This window comes from Pseudophryne corroboree, unplaced genomic scaffold (assembly GCF_028390025.1).
Source record: "Pseudophryne corroboree isolate aPseCor3 unplaced genomic scaffold, aPseCor3.hap2 scaffold_325, whole genome shotgun sequence".
Classification (NCBI taxonomy): domain Eukaryota; kingdom Metazoa; phylum Chordata; class Amphibia; order Anura; family Myobatrachidae; genus Pseudophryne; species Pseudophryne corroboree.
In genome coordinates, this window is record NW_026969934.1 from 657,310 (window position 1) to 674,467 (window position 17,158).

Consider the following 17,158-nt stretch of genomic DNA (forward strand, 5'->3'; position numbering starts at 1 on the left):
CCAAAATCTATGGGTCCGGGGCTTAGGGAATTTCTCATATGCCACAAAACCGTTGAAGCTCCTGTTCAAAAATCATGCTCCGAAATCAACTTTTTTCATCTCAGGGATTCATTTTGGGATGGTAACTAAAGTTTAAAGCAGAAATAGGGGCACTTTTAAAATTTTCATTTTTGACCAAAATCGATGGGTCCGGGGCTTAGGGAATTTCTCATATGCCCCAAATCCGTTGATGCTCCTGTTCAAAAATCATGCTCCGAAATCAACTTTTTTCATCTCAGGGATTCATTTTGGGATGGTAACTAAAGTTTAAAGCAGAAATAGGGGCGCTTTTAAAATTTTCATTTTTGACCAAAATCGATGGGTCCAGGGCTTAGGGAATTTCTCATATGCCACAAAACCGTTGAAGCTCCTGTTCAAAAATCATGCTCCGAAATCAACTTTTTTCATCTCAGTGATTCATTTTGGGATGGTAACTAAAGTTTAAAGCAGAAATAGGGGCACTTTTAAAATGTTCATTTTTGACCAAAATCGATGGGTCCAGGGCTTAGGGAATTTCTCATATGCCACAAAACCGTTGAAGCTCCTGTTCAAAAATCATGCTCCGAAATCAACTTTTTTCATCTCAGGGATTCATTTTGGGATGGTAACTAAAGTTTAAAGCAGAAATAGGGGCACTTTTAAAATTTTCATTTTTGACCAAAATCGATGGGTCCGGGGCTTAGGGAATTTCTCATATGCCACAAAACCGTTGAAGCTCCTGTTCAAAAATCATGCTCCGAAATCAACTTTTTTCATCTCAGGGATTCATTTTGGGATGGTAACTAAAGTTTAAAGCAGAAATAGGGGCACTTTTAAAATTTTCATTTTTGACCAAATTCGATGGGTCCGGGGCTTAGGGAATTTCTCATATGCCACAAAACCGTTGAAGCTCCTGTTCAAAAATCATGCTCCGAAATCAACTTTTTTCATCTCAGGGATTCATTTTGGGATGGTAACTAAAGTTTAAAGCAGAAATAGGGGCACTTTAAAAATTTTCATTTTTGACCAAAATCGATGGGTCCGGGGCTTAGGGAATTTCTCATATGCCCCAAACCCGTTGAAGCTCCTGTTCAAAAATCATGCTCCGAAATCAACTTTTTTCATCTCAGGGATTTATTTTGGGATGGTAACTAAAGTTTAAAGCAGAAATAGGGGCACTTTTAAAATTTTCATTTTTGACCAAAATCGATGGGTCCGGGGCTTAGGGAATTTCTCATATGCCACAAAACCGTTGAAGCTCCTGTGCAAAAATCATGCTCCGAAATCAACTTTTTTCATCTCAGGGATTCATTTTGGGATGGTAATTAAAGTTTAAAGCAGAAATAGGGGCACTTTTAAATTTTTCATTTTAGACCAAAATCTATGGGTCCGGGGCTTAGGGAATTTCTCATATGCCACAAAACCGTTGAAGCTCCTGTTCAAAAATCATGCTCCGAAATCAACTTTTTTCATCTCAGGGATTCATTTTGGGATGGTAACTAAAGTTTAAAGCAGAAATAGGGGCACTTTTAAAATTTTCATTTTTGACCAAAATCGATGGGTCCGGGGCTTAGGGAATTTCTCATATGCCACAAAACCGTTGAAGCTCCTGTGCAAAAATCATGCTCCGAAATCAACTTTTTTCATCTCAGGGATTCATTTTGGGATGGTAATTAAAGTTTAAAGCAGAAATAGGGGCACTTTTAAATTTTTCATTTTAGACCAAAATCTATGGGTCCGGGGCTTAGGGAATTTCTCATATGCCACAAAACCGTTGAAGCTCCTGTTCAAAAATCATGCTCCGAAATCAACTTTTTTCATCTCAGGGATTCATTTTGGGATGGTAACTAAAGTTTAAAGCAGAAATAGGGGCACTTTTAAAATTTTCATTTTTGACCAAAATCGATGGGTCCGGGGCTTAGGGAATTTCTCATATGCCCCAAATCCGTTGATGCTCCTGTTCAAAAATCATGCTCCGAAATCAACTTTTTTCATCTCAGGGATTCATTTTGGGATGGTAACTAAAGTTTAAAGCAGAAATAGGGGCACTTTTAAAATGTTCATTTTTGACCAAAATCGATGGGTCCGGGGCTTAGGGAATTTCTCATATGCCACAAAACCGTTGAAGCTCCTGTTCAAAAATCATGCTCCGAAATCAACTTTTTTCATCTCAGGGATTCATTTTGGGATGGTAACTAAAGTTTAAAGCAGAAATAGGGGCACTTTTAAAATTTTCATTTTTGACCAAAATCGATGGGTCCGGGGCTTAGGGAATTTCTCATATGCCCCAAACCCGTTGAAGCTCCTGTTCAAAAATCATGCTCCGAAATCAACTTTTTTCATCTCAGGGATTCATTTTGGGATGGTAACTAAAGTTTAAAGCAGAAATAGGGGCACTTTTAAAATTTTCATTTTTGACCAAAATCGATGGGTCCGGGGCTTAGGAAATTTCTCATATGCCACAAAACCGTTGAAGCTCCTGTTCAAAAATCATGCTCCGAAATCAACTTTTTTCATCTCAGGGATTCATTTTGGGATGGTAACTAAAGTTTAAAGCAGAAATAGGGGCGCTTTTAAAATTTTCATTTTTGACCAAAATCGATGGGTCCGGGGCTTAGGGAATTTCTCATATGCCACAAAACAGTTGAAGCTCCTGTTCAAAAATCATGCTCTGAAATCAACTTTTTTCATCTCAGGGATTCATTTTGGGATGGTAACTAAAGTTTAAAGCAGAAATAGGGGCACTTTTAAAATTTTCATTTTTGACCAAAATCGATGGGTCCGGGGCTTAGGGAATTTCTCATATGCCCCAAATCCGTTGAAGCTCCTGTTCAAAAATCATGCTCCGAAATCAACTTTTTTCATCTCAGGGATTCATTTTGGGATGGTAACTAAAGTTTAAAGCAGAAATAGGGGCACTTTTAAAATGTTCATTTTTGACCAAAATCGATGGGTCCGGGGCTTAGGGAATTTCTCATATGCCACAAAACCGTTGAAGCTCCTGTTCAAAAATCATGCTCCGAAATCAACTTTTTTCATCTCAGGGATTCATTTTGGGATGGTAACTAAAGTTTAAAGCAGAAATAGGGGCACTTTTAAAATTTTCATTTTTGACCAAAATTGATGGGTCCGGGGCTTAGGGAATTTCTCATATGCCACAAAACCGTTGAAGCTCCTGTTCAAAAATCATGCTCCGAAATCAACTTTTTTCATCTCAGGGATTCATTTTGGGATGGTAACTAAAGTTTAAAGCAGAAATAGGGGCACTTTTAAAATTTTCATTTTTGACCAAAATCGATGGGTCCGGGGCTTAGGGAATTTCTCATATGCCCCAAATCCGTTGATGCTCCTGTTCAAAAATCATGCTCCGAAATCAACTTTTTTCATCTCAGGGATTCATTTTGGGATGGTAACTAAAGTTTAAAGCAGAAATAGGGGCACTTTTAAAATGTTCATTTTTGACCAAAATCGATGGGTCCGGGGCTTAGGGAATTTCTCATATGCCACAAAACCGTTGAAGCTCCTGTTCAAAAGTCATGCTCCGAAATCAACTTTTTTCATCTCAGGGATTCATTTTGGGATGGTAACTAAAGTTTAAAGCAGAAATAGGGGCACTTTTAAAATTTTCATTTTTGACCAAAATCGATGGGTCCGGGGCTTAGGGAATTTCTCATATGCCCCAAACCCATTGAAGCTCCTGTTCAAAAATCATGCTCCGAAATCAACTTTTTTCATCTCAGGGATTCATTTTGGGATGGTAACTAAAGTTTAAAGCAGAAATAGGGGCACTTTTAAAATTTTCATTTTTGACCAAAATCGATGGGTCCGGGGCTTAGGGAATTTCTCATATGCCACAAAACCGTTGAAGCTCCTGTTCAAAAATCATGCTCCGAAATCAACTTTTTTCATCTCAGGGATTCATTTTGGGATGGTAACTAAAGTTTAAAGCAGAAATAGGGGCACTTTTAAAATTTTCATTTTTGACCAAAATCGATGGGTCCGGGGCTTAGGGAATTTCTCATATGCCCCAAAACCGTTGAAGCTCCTGTTCAAAAATCATGCTCCGAAATCAACTTTTTTCATCTCAGGGATTCATTTTGGGATGGTAACTAAAGTTTAAAGCATAAATAGGGGCACTTTTAAAATTTTCATTTTTGACCAAAATCGATGGGTCCGGGGCTTAGGGAATTTCTCATATGCCCCAAATCCGTTGAAGCTCCTGTTCAAAAATCATGCTCCGAAATCAACTTTTTTCATCTCAGGGATTCATTTTCGGATGGTAACTAAAGTTTAAAGCAGAAATAGGGGCACTTTTTAAATTTTCATTTTTGACCAAAATCGATGGGTCCGGGGCTTAGGGAATTTCTCATATGCCACAAAACAGTTGAAGCTCCTGTTCAAAAATCATGCTCTGAAATCAACTTTTTTCATCTCAGGGATTCATTTTAGGATGGTAACTAAAGTTTAAAGCAGAAATAGGGGCACTTTTAAAATTTTCATTTTTGACCAAAATCGATGGATCCAGGGCTTAGGGAATTTCTCATATGCCCCAAAACCGTTGAAGCTCCTGTTCAAAAATCATGCTCCGAAATCAACTTTTTTCATCTCAGGGATTCATTTTGGGATGGTAACTAAAGTTTAAAGCAGAAATAGGGGCACTTTTAAAATGTTCATTTTTGACCAAAATCGATGGGTCCGGGGCTTAGGGAATTTCTCATATGCCACAAAACCGTTGAAGCTCCTGTTCAAAAATCATGCTCCGAAATCAACTTTTTTCATCTCAGGGATTCATTTTGGGATGGTAACTAAAGTTTAAAGCAGAAATAGGGGCACTTTTAAAATTTTCATTTTTGACCAAAATCGATGGGTCCGGGGCTTAGGGAATTTCTCATATGCCACAAAACCGTTGAAGCTCCTGTTCAAAAATCATGCTCCGAAATCAACTTTTTTCATCTCAGGGATTCATTTTGGGATGGTAACTAAAGTTTAAAGCAGAAATAGGGGCACTTTTAAAATTTTCATTTTTGACCAAAATCGATGGGTCCGGGGCTTAGGGAATTTCTCATATGCCCCAAATCCGTTGAAGCTCCTGTTCAAAAATCATGCTCCGAAATCAACTTTTTTCATCTCAGGGATTCATTTTGGGATGGTAACTAAAGTTTAAAGCAGAAATAGGGGCACTTTTAAAATTTTCATTTTTGACCAAAATCGATGGGTCCGGGGCTTAGGGAATTTCTCATATGCCACAAAACAGTTGAAGCTCCTGTTCAAAAATCATGCTCTGAAATCAACTTTTTTCATCTTAGGGATTCATTTTGGGATGGTAACTAAAGTTTAAAGCAGAAATAGGGGCACTTTTAAAATTTTCATTTTTGACCAAATTCGATGGGTCCGGGGCTTAGGGAATTTCTCATATGCCACAAAACCGTTGAAGCTCCGGTTCAAAAATCATGCTCCGAAATCAACTTTTTTCATCTCAGGGATTCATTTTGGGATGGTAACTAAAGTTTAAAGCAGAAATAGGGGCACTTTAAAAATTTTCATTTTTTACCAAAATCGATGGGTCCGGGGCTTAGGGAATTTCTCATATGCCCCAAACCCGTTGAAGCTCCTGTTCAAAAATCATGCTCCGAAATCAACTTTTTTCATCTCAGGGATTCATTTTGGGATGGTAACTAAAGTTTAAAGCAGAAATAGGGGCACTTTTAAAATTTTCATTTTTGACCAAAATCGATGGGTCCGGGGCTTAGGGAATTTCTCATATGCCACAAAACCGTTGAAGCTCCTGTTCAAAAATCATGCTCCGAAATCAACTTTTTTCATCTCAGGGATTAATTTTGGGATGGTAACTAAAGTTTAAAGCAGAAATAGGGGCACTTTTAAAATGTTCATTTTTGACCAAAATCGATGGGTCCGGGGCTTAGGGAATTTCTCATATGCCACAAAACCGTTGAAGCTCCTGTTCAAAAATCATGCTCCGAAATCAACTTTTTTCATCTCAGGGATTCATTTTGGGATGGTAACTAAAGTTTAAAGCAGAAATAGGGGCACTTTTAAAATTTTCATTTTAGACCAAAATCTATGGGTCCGGGGCTTAGGGAATTTCTCATATGCCACAAAACCGTTGAAGCTCCTGTTCAAAAATCATGCTCCGAAATCAACTTTTTTCATCTCAGGGATTCATTTTGGGATGGTAACTAAAGTTTAAAGCAGAAATAGGGGCACTTTTAAAATTTTCATTTTTGACCAAAATCGATGGGTCCGGGGCTTAGGGAATTTCTCATATGCCCCAAATCCGTTGAAGTTCCTGTTCAAAAATCATGCTCCGAAATCAACTTTTTTCATCTCAGGGATTCATTTTCGGATGGTAACTAAAGTTTAAAGCAGAAATAGGGGCACTTTTAAAATTTTCATTTTTGACCAAAATCGATGGGTCCGGGGCTTAGGGAATTTCTCATATGCCACAAAACAGTTGAAGCTCCTGTTCAAAAATCATGCTCTGAAATCAACTTTTTTCATCTCAGGGATTCATTTTAGGATGGTAACTAAAGTTTAAAGCAGAAATAGGGGCACTTTTAAAATTTTCATTTTTGACCAAAATCGATGGATCCAGGGCTTAGGGAATTTCTCATATGCCCCAAAACCGTTGAAGCTCCTGTTCAAAAATCATGCTCCGAAATCAACTTTTTTCATCTCAGGGATTCATTTTGGGATGGTAACTAAAGTTTAAAGCAGAAATATGGGCACTTTTAAAATTTTCATTTTTGACCAAAATCGATGGGTCCGGGGCTTATGGAATTTCTCATATGCCCCAAAACCGTTGAAGCTCCTGTTAAAAAATCATGCTCCGAAATCAACTTTTTTCATCTCAGGGATTCATTTTGGGATGGTAACTAAAGTTTAAAGCAGAAATAGGGGCACTTTTAAAATGTTCATTTTTGACCAAAATCGATGGGTCCGGGGCTTAGGGAATTTCTCATATGCCACAAAACCGTTGAAGCTCCTGTTCAAAAATCATGCTCCGAAATCAACTTTTTTTCATCTCAGGGATTCATTTTGGGATGGTAACTAAAGTTTAAAGCAGAAATAGGGGCACTTTTAAAATGTTCATTTTTGACCAAAATCGATGGGTCCGGGGCTTAGGGAATTTCTCATATGCCACAAAACCGTTGAAGCTCCTGTTCAAAAATCATGCTCCGAAATCAACTTTTTTCATCTCAGGGATTCATTTTCGGATGGTAACTAAAGTTTAAAGCAGAAATAGGGGCACTTTTAAAATTTTCATTTTTGACCAAAATCGATGGGTCCGGGGCTTAGGGAATTTCTCATATGCCACAAAACAGTTGAAGCTCCTGTTCAAAAATCATGCTCTGAAATCAACTTTTTTCATCTCAGGGATTCATTTTAGGATGGTAACTAAAGTTTAAAGCAGAAATAGGGGCACTTTTAAAATTTTCATTTTTGACCAAAATCGATGGATCCAGGGCTTAGGGAATTTCTCATATGCCCCAAAACCGTTGAAGCTCCTGTTCAAAAATCATGCTCCGAAATCAACTTTTTTCATCTCAGGGATTCATTTTGGGATGGTAACTAAAGTTTAAAGCAGAAATATGGGCACTTTTAAAATTTTCATTTTTGACCAAAATCGATGGGTCCGGGGCTTATGGAATTTCTCATATGCCCCAAAACCGTTGAAGCTCCTGTTAAAAAATCATGCTCCGAAATCAACTTTTTTCATCTCAGGGATTCATTTTGGGATGGTAACTAAAGTTTAAAGCAGAAATAGGGGCACTTTTAAAATGTTCATTTTTGACCAAAATCGATGGGTCCGGGGCTTAGGGAATTTCTCATATGCCACAAAACCGTTGAAGCTCCTGTTCAAAAATCATGCTCCAAAATCAACTTTTTTCATCTCAGGGATTCATTTTGGGATGGTAACTAAAGTTTAAAGCAGAAATAGGGGCACTTTTAAAATTTTCATTTTTGACCAAAATCGATGGGTCCGGGGCTTAGGGAATTTCTCATATGCCACAAAACAGTTGAAGCTCCTGTTCAAAAATCATGCTCTGAAATCAACTTTTTTCATCTCAGGGATTCATTTTAGGATGGTAACTAAAGTTTAAAGCAGAAATAGGGGCACTTTTAAAATTTTCATTTTTGACCAAAATCGATGGATCCAGGGCTTAGGGAATTTCTCATATGCCCCAAAACCGTTGAAGCTCCTGTTCAAAAATCATGCTCCGAAATCAACTTTTTTCATCTCAGGGATTCATTTTGGGATGGTAACTAAAGTTTAAAGCAGAAATAGGGGCACTTTTAAAATGTTCATTTTTGACCAAAATCGATGGGTCCGGGGCTTAGGGAATTTCTCATATGCCACAAAACCGTTGAAGCTCCTGTTCAAAAATCATGCTCCAAAATCAACTTTTTTCATCTCAGGGATTCATTTTGGGATGGTAACTAAAGTTTAAAGCAGAAATATGGGCACTTTTAAAATTTTCATTTTTGACCAAAATCGATGGGTCCGGGGCTTATGGAATTTCTCATATGCCCTAAAACCGTTGAAGCTCCTGCTAAAAAATCATGCTCCGAAATCAACTTTTTTCATCTCAGGGATTCATTTTGGGATGGTAACTAAAGTTTAAAGCAGAAATAGGGGCACTTTTAAAATGTTCATTTTTGACCAAAATCGATGGGTCCGGGGCTTAGGGAATTTCTCATATGCCACAAAACCGTTGAAGCTCCTGTTCAAAAATCATGCTCCGAAATCAACTTTTTTTCATCTCAGGGATTCATTTTGGGATGGTAACTAAAGTTTAAAGCAGAAATAGGGGCACTTTTAAAATGTTCATTTTTGACCAAAATCGATGGGTCCGGGGCTTAGGGAATTTCTCATATGCCACAAAACCGTTGAAGCTCCTGTTCAAAAATCATGCTCCGAAATCAACTTTTTTTCATCTCAGGGATTCATTTTGGGATGGTAACTAAAGTTTAAAGCAGAAATAGGGGCACTTTTAAAATTTTAATCTTTGACCAAAATCGATGGGTCCGGGGCTTAGGGAATTTCTCATATGCCACAAAACAGTTGAAGCTCCTGTTCAAAAATCATGCTCTGAAATCAACTTTTTTCATCTTAGGGATTCATTTTGGGATGGTAACTAAAGTTTAAAGCAGAAATAGGGGCACTTTTAAAATTTTCATTTTTGACCAAAATCGATGGGTCCGGGGCTTAGGGAATTTCTCATATGCCACAAAACCGTTGAAGCTCCTGTTCAAAAATCATGCTCCGAAATCAACTTTTTTCATCTCAGGGATTCATTTTGGTATGGTAACTAAAGTTTAAAGCAGAAATAGGGGCACTTTTAAAATTTTCATTTTTGACCAAAATCGATGGGTCCGGGGCTTAGGGAATTTCTCATATGCCACAAAACCGTTGAAGCTCCTGTTCAAAAATCATGCTCCGAAATCAACTTTTTTCATCTCAGGGATTCATTTTGGGATGGTAACTAAAGTTTAAAGCAGAAATAGGGGCACTTTTAAAATTTTCATTTTTGACCAAAATCGATGGGTCCGGGGCTTAGGGAATTTCTCATATGCCCCAAATCCGTTGAAGCTCCTGTTCAAAAATCATGCTCCGAAATCAACTTTTTTCATCTCAGGGATTCATTTTCGGATGGTAACTAAAGTTTAAAGCAGAAATAGGGGCACTTTTAAAATTTTCATTTTTGACCAAAATCGATGGGTCCGGGGCTTAGGGAATTTCTCATATGCCACAAAACAGTTGAAGCTCCTGTTCAAAAATCATGCTCTGAAATCAACTTTTTTCATCTCAGGGATTCATTTTAGGATGGTAACTAAAGTTTAAAGCAGAAATAGGGGCACTTTTAAAATTTTCATTTTTGACCAAAATCGATGGATCCAGGGCTTAGGGAATTTCTCATATGCCCCAAAACCGTTGAAGCTCCTGTTCAAAAATCATGCTCCGAAATCAACTTTTTTCATCTCAGGGATTCATTTTGGGATGGTAACTAAAGTTTAAAGCAGAAATATGGGCACTTTTAAAATTTTCATTTTTGACCAAAATCGATGGGTCCGGGGCTTATGGAATTTCTCATATGCCCCAAAACCGTTGAAGCTCCTGTTAAAAAATCATGCTCCGAAATCAACTTTTTTCATCTCAGGGATTCATTTTGGGATGGTAACTAAAGTTTAAAGCAGAAATAGGGGCACTTTTAAAATGTTCATTTTTGACCAAAATCGATGGGTCCGGGGCTTAGGGAATTTCTCATATGCCACAAAACCGTTGAAGCTCCTGTTCAAAAATCATGCTCCAAAATCAACTTTTTTCATCTCAGGGATTCATTTTGGGATGGTAACTAAAGTTTAAAGCAGAAATAGGGGCACTTTTAAAATTTTCATTTTTGACCAAAATCGATGGATCCAGGGCTTAGGGAATTTCTCATATGCCCCAAAACCGTTGAAGCTCCTGTTCAAAAATCATGCTCCGAAATCAACTTTTTTCATCTCAGGGATTCATTTTGGTATGGTAACTAAAGTTTAAAGCAGAAATAGGGGCACTTTTAAAATTTTCATTTTTGACCAAAATCGATGGGTCCGGGGCTTAGGGAATTTCTCATATGCCACAAAACCGTTGAAGCTCCTGTTCAAAAATCATGCTCCGAAATCAACTTTTTTCATCTCAAGGATTCATTTTGGGATGGTAACTAAAGTTTAAAGCAGAAATAGGGGCACTTTTAAAATTTTCATTTTTGACCAAAATCGATGGGTCCGGGGCTTAGGGAATTTCTCATATGCCCCAAATCCGTTGAAGCTCCTGTTCAAAAATCATGCTCCGAAATCAACTTTTTTCATCTCAGGGATTCATTTTCGGATGGTAACTAAAGTTTAAAGCAGAAATAGGGGCACTTTTAAAATTTTCATTTTTGACCAAAATCGATGGGTCCGGGGCTTAGGGAATTTCTCATATGCCACAAAACAGTTGAAGCTCCTGTTCAAAAATCATGCTCTGAAATCAACTTTTTTCATCTCAGGGATTCATTTTAGGATGGTAACTAAAGTTTAAAGCAGAAATAGGGGCACTTTTAAAATTTTCATTTTTGACCAAAATCGATGGATCCAGGGCTTAGGGAATTTCTCATATGCCCCAAAACCGTTGAAGCTCCTGTTCAAAAATCATGCTCCGAAATCAACTTTTTTCATCTCAGGGATTCATTTTGGGATGGTAACTAAAGTTTAAAGCAGAAATATGGGCACTTTTAAAATTTTCATTTTTGACCAAAATCGATGGGTCCGGGGCTTATGGAATTTCTCATATGCCCCAAAACCGTTGAAGCTCCTGTTAAAAAATCATGCTCCGAAATCAACTTTTTTCATCTCAGGGATTCATTTTGGGATGGTAACTAAAGTTTAAAGCAGAAATAGGGGCACTTTTAAAATGTTCATTTTTGACCAAAATCGATGGGTCCGGGGCTTAGGGAATTTCTCATATGCCACAAAACCGTTGAAGCTCCTGTTCAAAAATCATGCTCCAAAATCAACTTTTTTCATCTCAGGGATTCATTTTGGGATGGTAACTAAAGTTTAAAGCAGAAATATGGGCACTTTTAAAATTTTCATTTTTGACCAAAATCGATGGGTCCGGGGCTTATGGAATTTCTCATATGCCCTAAAACCGTTGAAGCTCCTGCTAAAAAATCATGCTCCGAAATCAACTTTTTTCATCTCAGGGATTCATTTTGGGATGGTAACTAAAGTTTAAAGCAGAAATAGGGGCACTTTTAAAATGTTCATTTTTGACCAAAATCGATGGGTCCGGGGCTTAGGGAATTTCTCATATGCCACAAAACCGTTGAAGCTCCTGTTCAAAAATCATGCTCCGAAATCAACTTTTTTTCATCTCAGGGATTCATTTTGGGATGGTAACTAAAGTTTAAAGCAGAAATAGGGGCACTTTTAAAATGTTCATTTTTGACCAAAATCGATGGGTCCGGGGCTTAGGGAATTTCTCATATGCCACAAAACCGTTGAAGCTCCTGTTCAAAAATCATGCTCCGAAATCAACTTTTTTTCATCTCAGGGATTCATTTTGGGATGGTAACTAAAGTTTAAAGCAGAAATAGGGGCACTTTTAAAATTTTAATCTTTGACCAAAATCGATGGGTCCGGGGCTTAGGGAATTTCTCATATGCCACAAAACAGTTGAAGCTCCTGTTCAAAAATCATGCTCTGAAATCAACTTTTTTCATCTTAGGGATTCATTTTGGGATGGTAACTAAAGTTTAAAGCAGAAATAGGGGCACTTTTAAAATTTTCATTTTTGACCAAAATCGATGGGTCCGGGGCTTAGGGAATTTCTCATATGCCACAAAACCGTTGAAGCTCCTGTTCAAAAATCATGCTCCGAAATCAACTTTTTTCATCTCAGGGATTCATTTTGGTATGGTAACTAAAGTTTAAAGCAGAAATAGGGGCACTTTTAAAATTTTCATTTTTGACCAAAATCGATGGGTCCGGGGCTTAGGGAATTTCTCATATGCCACAAAACCGTTGAAGCTCCTGTTCAAAAATCATGCTCCGAAATCAACTTTTTTCATCTCAGGGATTCATTTTGGGATGGTAACTAAAGTTTAAAGCAGAAATAGGGGCACTTTTAAAATTTTCATTTTTGACCAAAATCGATGGGTCCGGGGCTTAGGGAATTTCTCATATGCCCCAAATCCGTTGAAGCTCCTGTTCAAAAATCATGCTCCGAAATCAACTTTTTTCATCTCAGGGATTCATTTTCGGATGGTAACTAAAGTTTAAAGCAGAAATAGGGGCACTTTTAAAATTTTCATTTTTGACCAAAATCGATGGGTCCGGGGCTTAGGGAATTTCTCATATGCCACAAAACAGTTGAAGCTCCTGTTCAAAAATCATGCTCTGAAATCAACTTTTTTCATCTCAGGGATTCATTTTAGGATGGTAACTAAAGTTTAAAGCAGAAATAGGGGCACTTTTAAAATTTTCATTTTTGACCAAAATCGATGGATCCAGGGCTTAGGGAATTTCTCATATGCCCCAAAACCGTTGAAGCTCCTGTTCAAAAATCATGCTCCGAAATCAACTTTTTTCATCTCAGGGATTCATTTTGGGATGGTAACTAAAGTTTAAAGCAGAAATATGGGCACTTTTAAAATTTTCATTTTTGACCAAAATCGATGGGTCCGGGGCTTATGGAATTTCTCATATGCCCCAAAACCGTTGAAGCTCCTGTTAAAAAATCATGCTCCGAAATCAACTTTTTTCATCTCAGGGATTCATTTTGGGATGGTAACTAAAGTTTAAAGCAGAAATAGGGGCACTTTTAAAATGTTCATTTTTGACCAAAATCGATGGGTCCGGGGCTTAGGGAATTTCTCATATGCCACAAAACCGTTGAAGCTCCTGTTCAAAAATCATGCTCCAAAATCAACTTTTTTCATCTCAGGGATTCATTTTGGGATGGTAACTAAAGTTTAAAGCAGAAATAGGGGCACTTTTAAAATTTTCATTTTTGACCAAAATCGATGGATCCAGGGCTTAGGGAATTTCTCATATGCCCCAAAACCGTTGAAGCTCCTGTTCAAAAATCATGCTCCGAAATCAACTTTTTTCATCTCAGGGATTCATTTTGGTATGGTAACTAAAGTTTAAAGCAGAAATAGGGGCACTTTTAAAATTTTCATTTTTGACCAAAATCGATGGGTCCGGGGCTTAGGGAATTTCTCATATGCCACAAAACCGTTGAAGCTCCTGTTCAAAAATCATGCTCCGAAATCAACTTTTTTCATCTCAGGGATTCATTTTGGGATGGTAACTAAAGTTTAAAGCAGAAATAGGGGCACTTTTAAAATTTTCATTTTTGACCAAAATCGATGGGTCCGGGGCTTAGGGAATTTCTCATATGCCCCAAATCCGTTGAAGCTCCTGTTCAAAAATCATGCTCCGAAATCAACTTTTTTCATCTCAGGGATTCATTTTCGGATGGTAACTAAAGTTTAAAGCAGAAATAGGGGCACTTTTAAAATTTTCATTTTTGACCAAAATCGATGGGTCCGGGGCTTAGGGAATTTCTCATATGCCACAAAACAGTTGAAGCTCCTGTTCAAAAATCATGCTCTGAAATCAACTTTTTTCATCTCAGGGATTCATTTTAGGATGGTAACTAAAGTTTAAAGCAGAAATAGGGGCACTTTTAAAATTTTCATTTTTGACCAAAATCGATGGATCCAGGGCTTAGGGAATTTCTCATATGCCCCAAAACCGTTGAAGCTCCTGTTCAAAAATCATGCTCCGAAATCAACTTTTTTCATCTCAGGGATTCATTTTGGGATGGTAACTAAAGTTTAAAGCAGAAATATGGGCACTTTTAAAATTTTCATTTTTGACCAAAATCGATGGGTCCGGGGCTTATGGAATTTCTCATATGCCCCAAAACCGTTGAAGCTCCTGTTAAAAAATCATGCTCCGAAATCAACTTTTTTCATCTCAGGGATTCATTTTGGGATGGTAACTAAAGTTTAAAGCAGAAATAGGGGCACTTTTAAAATGTTCATTTTTGACCAAAATCGATGGGTCCGGGGCTTAGGGAATTTCTCATATGCCACAAAACCGTTGAAGCTCCTGTTCAAAAATCATGCTCCAAAATCAACTTTTTTCATCTCAGGGATTCATTTTGGGATGGTAACTAAAGTTTAAAGCAGAAATAGGGGCACTTTTAAAATTTTCATTTTTGACCAAAATCGATGGATCCAGGGCTTAGGGAATTTCTCATATGCCCCAAAACCGTTGAAGCTCCTGTTCAAAAATCATGCTCCGAAATCAACTTTTTTCATCTCAGGGATTCATTTTGGTATGGTAACTAAAGTTTAAAGCAGAAATAGGGGCACTTTTAAAATTTTCATTTTTGACCAAAATCGATGGGTCCGGGGCTTAGGGAATTTCTCATATGCCACAAAACCGTTGAAGCTCCTGTTCAAAAATCATGCTCCGAAATCAACTTTTTTCATCTCAGGGATTCATTTTGGGATGGTAACTAAAGTTTAAAGCAGAAATAGGGGCACTTTTAAAATTTTCATTTTTGACCAAAATCGATGGGTCCGGGGCTTAGGGAATTTCTCATATGCCCCAAATCCGTTGAAGCTCCTGTTCAAAAATCATGCTCTGAAATCAACTTTTTTCATCTCAGGGATTCATTTTCGGATGGTAACTAAAGTTTAAAGCAGAAATAGGGGCACTTTTAAAATTTTCATTTTTGACCAAAATCGATGGGTCCGGGGCTTAGGGAATTTCTCATATGCCACAAAACAGTTGAAGCTCCTGTTCAAAAATCATGCTCTGAAATCAACTTTTTTCATCTCAGGGATTCATTTTAGGATGGTAACTAAAGTTTAAAGCAGAAATAGGGGCACTTTTAAAATTTTCATTTTTGACCAAAATCGATGGATCCAGGGCTTAGGGAATTTCTCATATGCCCCAAAACCGTTGAAGCTCCTGTTCAAAAATCATGCTCCGAAATCAACTTTTTTCATCTCAGGGATTCATTTTGGGATGGTAACTAAAGTTTAAAGCAGAAATATGGGCACTTTTAAAATTTTCATTTTTGACCAAAATCGATGGGTCCGGGGCTTATGGAATTTCTCATATGCCCCAAAACCGTTGAAGCTCCTGTTAAAAAATCATGCTCCGAAATCAACTTTTTTCATCTCAGGGATTCATTTTGGGATGGTAACTAAAGTTTAAAGCAGAAATAGGGGCACTTTTAAAATGTTCATTTTTGACCAAAATCGATGGATCCAGGGCTTAGGGAATTTCTCATATGCCCCAAAACCGTTGAAGCTCCTGTTCAAAAATCATGCTCCGAAATCAACTTTTTTCATCTCAGGGATTCATTTTGGGATGGTAACTAAAGTTTAAAGCAGAAATATGGGCACTTTTAAAATTTTCATTTTTGACCAAAATCGATGGGTCCGGGGCTTATGGAATTTCTCATATGCCCCAAAACAGTTGAAGCTCCTGTTAAAAAATCATGCTCCGAAATCAACTTTTTTCATCTCAGGGATTCATTTTGGGATGGTAACTAAAGTTTAAAGCAGAAATAGGGGCACTTTTAAAATGTTCATTTTTGACCAAAATCGATGGGTCCGGGGCTTAGGGAATTTCTCATATGCCACAAAACCGTTGAAGCTCCTGTTCAAAAATCATGCTCCAAAATCTACTTTTTTCATCTCAGGGATTCATTTTGGGATGGTAACTAAAGTTTAAAGCAGAAATAGGGGCACTTTTAAAATTTTCATTTTTGACCAAAATCGATGGGTCCGGGGCTTAGGGAATTTCTCATATGCCACAAAACAGTTGAAGCTCCTGTTCAAAAATCATGCTCCGAAATCAACTTTTTTCATCTCAGGGATTCATTTTGGGATGGTAACTAAAGTTTAAAGCAGAAATAGGGGCACTTTTAAAATGTTCATTTTTGACCAAAATCGATGGGTCCGGGGCTTAGGGAATTTCTCATATGCCACAAAACCGTTGAAGCTCCTGTTCAAAAATCATGCTCCGAAATCAACTTTTTTCATCTCAGGGATTCATTTTGGGATGGTAACTAAAGTTTAAAGCAGAAATAGGGGCACTTTTAAAATTTTCATTTTTGACCAAAATCGATGGGTCCGGGGCTTATGGAATTTCTCATATGCCCCAAAACCGTTGAAGCTCCTGTTAAAAAATCATGCTCCGAAATCAACTTTTTTCATCTCAGGGATTCATTTTGGGATGGTAACTAAAGTTTAAAGCAGAAATAGGGGCACTTTTAAAATTTTCATTTTTGACCAAAATCGATGGGTCCGGGGCTTAGGGAATTTCTCATATGCCACAAAACCGTTGAAGCTCCTGTTCAAAAATCATGCTCCAAAATCAACTTTTTTCATCTCAGGGATTCATTTTGGGATGGTAACTAAAGTTTAAAGCAGAAATAGGGGCACTTTTAAAATTTTCATTTTTGACCAAAATCGATGGGTCCGGGGCTTAGGGAATTTCTCATATGCCACAAAACAGTTGAAGCTCCTGTTCAAAAATCATGCTCTGAAATCAACTTTTTTCATCT